General features: G+C 35.5%; 1 non-coding gene across 1 annotated transcript; it reads left to right on the top strand.

The window, feature by feature from the left end:
- The first annotated feature begins 412 nt into the window (after positions 1–412).
- On the top strand, positions 413–520 carry LOC148546328 (small nucleolar RNA R71). The gene has a single exon (XR_015900428.1). It is a non-coding gene; the product is annotated as a small nucleolar RNA R71 (small nucleolar RNA).
- Positions 521–7814: the final 7294 nt, after the last annotated feature.

Here is a 7814-nt window from a genome sequence, read left to right as displayed (position 1 = left end):
TGTAAGTGTTTCCATAGGAATCTCCCATGTAATTCACCTCTTCCATTGCTGGGTTCTCAGGATCATAAGCTTCTTCTTCAAATGAAGCTTCTTTGGTACTGCCTGTTGCTGCTTGCATTCCAGACAGACTCTAAGAAATCATATTGACTTGTTGAGTCAATATTTTGTTCTGAGCCAGTATGGCATTCAGAGTATCAATCTCAAGAACTTCTTTCTTCTGATTTGTCCCATTATTCATAGGATTCCTTTCAGAGGTGTACATGAATTGGTTATTTACAACCATTTCAATGAGTTCCTGAGCTTCTGCAGGCGTCTTCTTCAGATGAAGAGATCCTCCAGCAGAGCTATCCAATGACATTTTGGACAGTTCAGACAGACCATCATAGAAGATACCTATGATGCTCTATTCTGAAAGCATGTCAGAAGGACACCTTCTGATCAATTGCTTGTATCTTTCCCATGCTTCATAGAGGGATTCACCTTCCTTCTGTCTGAAGGTTTGGACTTCCACTCTAAGCTTGCTCAATTTTTGAGGTGGAAAGAACTTTGCCAAGAAGGCATTAACTAGCTTTTTCCAAGAGTTCAGGCTTTCTTTAGGTTGTGAATCCAACCATGTTCTAGCTCTGTCTCTTATAGCAAAGGGAAAAAGCATAAGCTTGTAGACCTCGGGATCAACCCCATTAGTCTTGACAGTGTCACAGATTTGCAAGAATTCAGCTAAGAACTGATGAGGATCTTCCAATGGAAGTCCATGAAACTTGCAATTCTGTTGCATTAGAGAAACTAATTGAGGCTTAAGCTCAAAATTGTTTGCTCCAATGGCAGGGATAGAGATGCTTCTCCCATAGAAGTCAGGAGTAGGTGCAGTAAAGTCACCAAGTACCTTCCTTGCATTGTTGGTGTTTTTGGCTGCCATGGCTTCTTCTTGTTTGAAAAGCTCTGTTAGGTCCTCTATAGAGAGTTGTACTTTAGCTTCTCTCAGCTTTCTCTTCAAGGTCCTTTCGGGTTCAGGATCAGCCTCAACCAGAATATCTTTGTCCTTACTCCTGCTCATATGAAAGAGAGAAGAAGAAAGTATGGAATCCTCTATGTCACAGTATAGAGATTCCTTGAGGTGTCAGAGGAAAAGAAAAATAGAAGGAGGAGGTAGAAAGAGAAGAATTCGAACTTATCAAGAGGGATAGAGTTTGAATTGTTGATAGTGGAGGAGTGTTAGTCCTTAAATAGAAGGATATGAGAAGAGGGGAAGAATTTTTGAAATTAAAAGAAATTTTGAAAATTTGGTAAAGGTTTTTCGAAAATTAAGATTGGGAAAGAAATTAAGTGATTTTTGAAAAAGATTTTGAAATTAGAAATAAAAAAGATATGATTGAAACTTAATGTTGAAAAAGATGTGATTGAAAAGATATGATTGAGAAGATATGATTGAAAATCAAATTAAAAAGAGAAAGTTTTAAAATTAAAGTTGATTACTTGACTAACAAGAAATTAGAAGATATGATTCTAGAATTAAAACTTTTGATCCTTTCTTAATAGGCAAGTAACAACTAGAAAATTTTGAATTAAATTATTAATTGTAGCAAGGATTTTCGAAAATAGTAATAAATAAAAAAATTGAAAAGAAATTGATTTTGAAAAGATATGATTGAAAAGATATGATTTGAAAAAGATTTGATTTTGAAAAATTATGAAGATTTGAAAAAAAAAATTTGAATTAAAAACAAAATCTTCCCTCTAGTGTCCTCCTGGCGTTAAACGCCCAGAATGGTATCCATTCTGGCATTTAACGCCCAAAATGCTACCTTTTTGGGTGTTAAACGCCCAGCTAGGTACCCTGGCTGGCGTTTAAACGCCAGTTTTCCTTCTTCACTGGGCGTTTTGAACGCCCAGCTTTTTCTGTTTAATTCCTCTGCTGAATGTTCTGAATCTTCAATTCTCTGTATTATTGACTTAAAAAGACACAATTTTGAAAATATTTTTCAATTTTTAATGATGAGAAACAATAAAAAATGCAACTAAGATCAAATAAACAATGCATGCAAGACACCAAACTTAGAAGTTTGTATACTAAGGACTATAACAATTTGAAAATGCATGTAAGAAACAACAAAACACACAAAACAAGAGAATTTAAAGATCAGAGCTAGGAAATCATCAAGAACAACTTGAAGATCAATGAAGAACATAGCATATATTTGAAAAATGCAAGAAGAATAGAAACATGCAATTGACACTAAACTTAAAAATTAGGCACTAGACTCAAATAAGAGACATAAAAATATTTTTGATTTTATGATTTTATAAATTTTTTTGTGATTTTTCGAAAATTATATGGAAAAGAGAATAAATAGATTCAAAACTTTTAATAAGAATTCCAGGAATCATGCAATGTTAGTCTAAAGCTTCAGTCTAAAAAGATTAGACATGGCTAGCTAAGCTTCAGCAGGACATTACATTCAGCAGCTAAATTGATGAGAATCAATAAGCTTTTGTGATGATAAGAACATCACCTTGAAACTCTAGAATTCATTCTTAAAAATTTTGAAAAATAAAAAAGAAAAGTACCTAATCTAAGCAACAAGATGAACTGTCAGTTGTCTAAACTCGAACAATCTCCGGCAACGGCGCCAAAAACTTGGTGCACAAAATTGTGATCATCAACAATGGCGCCAAAGACTTGGAGCTCTCAAACGTGAATCACACTTTGTCACAATTCCGCACAACTAACCAGCAAGTGCACTGGGTCGTCCAAGTAATACCTTACGTGAGTAAGGGTCGATCCCACGGAGATTGTCGGCTTGAAGCAAGCTATGGTCATCTTGTAAATCTCAGTCAGGCAGATTCAAATGGGAATAGAGGATTGATAATTAAAAGATGAATAAAACATAGAATAAAGATAGAGATACTTATGTAATTCATTGGTAGGAATTTCAGATAAGCGTATGAAGATGCTTTGTTCCTTTTGAACCTCTGCTTTCCTATTGCCTTCTTCCAACCATTCATACTCCTTTCCATTGCAAGCTTTATGTTGGGCATCACCGTTGTCAATGGCTACTTCCCGTCCTCTTAGTGAAAATGTTCCAAATGTGCTGTCACCGCACGGCTAATCATCTGTCAGTTCTCGATCATGTTGGAATAGGATCCATTGATCCTTTTACGTCTGTCACACGCCCAACAATCGTGAGTTTGAAGCTCGTCATAGTCATCCTTTCCCAGATCCTACTCGGAATACCACAGACAAGGTTTAGACTTTCCGGATCTCAAGAATGACCGCCAATAATTCTAGCCTATACCACGAAGGTTCCAATTTTAGATTAGAAACCCAAGAGATACGCATTCAAGCCATTGCTAGTAGAACAGAGGTGGTTGTCAGGTACATGTTCATAGGTGAGAATGATGATGAGTGTCACGAATCATCACATTCATCAAGTTGAAGAACGAATGAATATCTTAGAGAAGAAGTAGGCTTGAATTGAATAGAAAAACAATAGTAATTGTATTAATTCATGAAGAACAGCAGAGCTCCACACCTTAATCTATGGTGTGTAGAAACTCCACCGTTGAAAATACATAAGAACAAAAGGTCTAGGCATTGCCAAATGGCCAGCCTCCCAAAGAGGGTTCAATCATCAAAACATGATTCAAAGATGAAAATACAATAGCAAAAGGTCCTATTTATAGAAGACTAGTAGCCTAGGGTTACAGAAATAGGTAATTAATGCAGAAATCTTCTTCCGGGCCCACTTGGTGTGTGCTTGGGCTGAGCATTGAAGCTTCCATGTGTAGAGACTTTTCTTGGAGTTAAACGCCAGCTTTTGTGACAGTTTGGGCGTTTAACTCCAGCTTTTGTGCCAGTTCTGGCGTTTTGACGCCAAAATTCTTAAGCTAACTTGGAACGTCTGTTTGGGCCATCAAATCTCAGGCAAAATATAGACTATTATATATTTCTGGAAAGCCTAGGATGTCTACTTTCCAACGCAATTAAGAGCGTACCAATTGGGCTTCTGTAGCTCTAGAAAATTCACTTCAAGTGTAGGGAGGTCAGAATCCAACAGCATCTGCAGTCCTTTTTTAGCCTCTGAATCAGATTTTTGCTCAGGTCCCTCAATTTCAGCAAAAAAATACCTGAAACACAGAAAAACATACAAACTCATAGTAAAGTCCAGAAATGTGATTTTTATTTAAAAACTAATAAAAACATAATAAAAACTAACTAAAATATACTAAAAACAATGCCAAAAAGCGTATAAATTATCTGCTCATCAACAGGCAGTGATTTTTGAAGGGCTGCACACGCGACCACCTGTAACAACCCTGATTTTCGAGTACATGAGATCTTTTCTGAAAGTGCGGATTTCTCCAGAAGATTAGTAAAGGGAACACCTCTGCTATATCATCAAGCATCTCAATCCTCATTATCAATATGTCATCCTTAAGCTAGAACCTCCTTTGAGGCAAGCTCAATAATGCAATCGCGAAGAACCTAGTTTTTGAACCGTATTGGTTGGCAGTTTTGATTCTGATTTTCGTAAATAGTCTCTATTTGACAAACCAGACTCGATTCATCAGAGGAGAGAGATAATAGTATAATATTATCATTATATTAGTATTAGAAAATTCTTGAATGATATTATAAGGTTACCTGGTCTGTTTTTGTTAAAAACAGAAAATCGGTTTAACTGGGTTTACGGTTTACTGGTGCAGCTTAGCACCAGCACTCTCTGATGAATTTAGCAATGCTAAGGCCTCATTATACATGTTCTATTCTCATAATAAATATGTTACTTGTGTCATTTATGCTAGTAGCTCAGAAAATAATTTTTAGAGATGTTTTTACGAGTGTTCCGGTACACCTAGTTTTAGTAGTTGTACACCAGAGATATTTTAAAATTATTTTAATCCACCTCCAAGCCAACCAATCACAACTCACCTTACACCCCCAAGACCTCCAAGGCTGTCTCATTTCATCATTTTGGCCGAAAATAACAAGAGAGAAAAGAGAGAAACTTTCATGAACACTTAATCTTCAAAGCTTGATTTCTTCTGAACTAAAACTCAAATCAAAACTCCGATTTCACCAAATGATCCTCTCTTCTTCCTCTACATAATCATGTAACTTATCAAGGATGGAAATAAGGTGAGATGGCTGTCTCCCTCCCATTTCAATTCGGTTTTCAAGGAAAACCATGCAAAACATGTGTTTTCTTGATGTTCTTCCTTAGGAATCATGCTTAACTTGACTTGAGGGCCAAGAAACGTGAATTTCCAGCAAGTATAAGGTGAGATATCTCTTCCTAACATACTGAGTGAGATTTGGTCAGTTGAGAGTTTTTGGATTTAAAGTTGTTCTTGATGTGATTTAGGAGGAAAAAGTGCTTAAGGACCACCTGAAAGTTTAACCGAATTAGGAGCAGCAAAACCAGGTAGGGATTGACGAATTTAATCATGATTGATTGTGTTTTAGTTTGGTGATTATGATATGGTTTGGCTGTGCTTGAAATTGATTGTTTGTATGAGTAATTCTTGTTGAAATTTTGGTGAAAATTTGATGAAATTTGATGAAATTCAAGCTATGAATGTGTGTTCTTGTGGCTGCTGGAAAACAAAACCCTAGAGCTTAAATTGAGGTTCAATTTTTGTTAAAATCATGTAGAAAAGATGGGGTTTTAGTGGCTGGAAATTTATTTTGAATTATGGTAAAAATCGGTTGCTGAAAAGACTGAAAAACGGGTAAAAACAAAGAAAGAATCTGAAGAATTTACGAAGAACACGAAAAACACTTTGAGTGTGGTGAAGAACAATGAAGAACACCTTTTTGATCCATAAAAGGGCAAGGAAGTAAATATTTTGGTGTTTGGGGGGTTATTTTGTAATTTTCAAAAGTTAGGGTGGTAAAAGTAGAAATATTAAAAGTTATGGGTGGTAAAAAGTGAATTTTAAAGGTTAAAGGTTAAAGTAAAGTTAATTTTCGAAAATCTAATAATAAAATAATAAATAATAATATTTAATTAAAAATAATATTTTAATAAAAATAATAAAATAATGCGAAAAAGGCAGTTTTCTGTAAAAGCTTTAGAAAGACAACTTTAAGCGCAGAATCTCATAATTACCTTCATAAAACACTTAGGGAGTGGTAAGAACATATTAGTGAGGCAAAGATAAAAGAAAGATAAAAAGTTGAAGAAAAGATAAAGACTAAAGAAAAGTCTGTAAGATTTTAATAACAGAAAAACAGACAGAAATTAGTGAACGAACTAGGGCAACATAGTTAGTCCTTGAGTTGCGACTAGGGTTAGGTATTATATGAAAAGTTAAACTGTTTCAGTATAGACTTAATGAACCTATACTTGGGACAGGCGAACTATTCATACCGAAATTTACATAAACTTTAAATACATACGTTAAGCAGAGAAATCAGAGCAGAGTAGAGAAACACAAAAAACAGAGTAACCAGAGTAAAGTAAAGAGATAAAGAGAAAAAGAGTAATAGATACAGATGAAAAGAGTAATCAGAGAAGAGAAAAGAGATACAGAGAACAGAGTAATTAAAACAGAGTAAAGAGATACAGAGAAAAGAAAAACCAGAACAGAGTAAAGAGATATAAAGAGAAGAGTAATATAATAAAGAGCTATATTTATATATATATATATATTAGTTGCTTAATGCAACCCAGAGCTATATATATATATAGCTCTGGGTTGCATTAAGCAACTAATATATATATATATAAATATAGCTCTGGGTTGCATCAAGCAACTAATATATATATATATATATATAAAAATATAGTTCTGGGTTGCATCAAGCAACTAATATATATATATTAGTTGCTTGATGCAACCCAGAGCTATATTTATATATATATTAGTTGCTTAATGCAACCCAGAGCTATATTCAATATATATTAGTTGCTTAATGCAACCCAGAGCCTCTGTAGGGAAACTAAGTTACCTACAGCCATTTTTCGCTTCCCCAGAGCAGAGCAGAGTATATATATATATATTTTCCTGCAGTAAGCAGAGGCTGTCTCAAATGAGCGGCTATTATTATATGCGCATTTATTTAGGAACGGAAAATCGTATTCGGGAAATCAGGATTACTCGTGACCGGATAAATGTCGGGATTGCGGGCAGCCAACCGACACATGAGCTCATGGCCTGCGCTAGGGCTAGACATGCATCATTCTTGTCTGCGCATCATTCTCTGTTGCATTCCTTTCTGTGTGTGATCTACTTCTTTATGTTTGTCTGCTCGTATGCTATTTCTGTGCTTTATTTTCTTGTATTCTTTTGTTTGTGTTCTGCTTTCTGTTCTCTCTACTTTCTCTTTCTATCTTTATCTTCTATTTACTGCTTCGCTATATTATGTTATTCGTCTACTAATCGACCCCAAATAAATGAACGTAACTAATAACCCCGGCCCTACTAAGAACTCCCCAGTTCTTACCCCTTCTCTCTCCCTTTTCCCTTCAGATGGAAGTAAGAGTTCCTTTCCGTAGTTCGCTGATGATTGTACACAAAAAGGGATTCCACTCTAGGCAGTCTTTTGAGTCTAGGGTGAATATCGTTCTCTGATTATATGTATATACTGTGAGACCAGCCAACGTCTGTACCCCGTTCGTATGCGCACTTTAACCTAAATCCTGTGTACGAAATTCCTATTGTGTGGCTACTTCATGAGGTACCAGAGAGATGTCCTATGGAAAAGTATGATCGTGTAGAGGAGTAGTAGATGATATTCTATCTTTTGATGACGTTTCACTTGACTTGAGTTTTGAAGACCTAGAACGTACTTTCCCTCGCTTTAGTAGTTT

This window comes from Arachis ipaensis, chromosome B9, assembly GCF_059453495.1.
Source record: "Arachis ipaensis isolate K30076 ecotype BB chromosome B9, ASM5945349v1, whole genome shotgun sequence".
Taxonomy (NCBI): domain Eukaryota; kingdom Viridiplantae; phylum Streptophyta; class Magnoliopsida; order Fabales; family Fabaceae; genus Arachis; species Arachis ipaensis.
The sequence above is the reverse complement of the archived record's forward strand: the minus strand, read 5'-3'. Positions and strand labels throughout refer to the sequence as shown.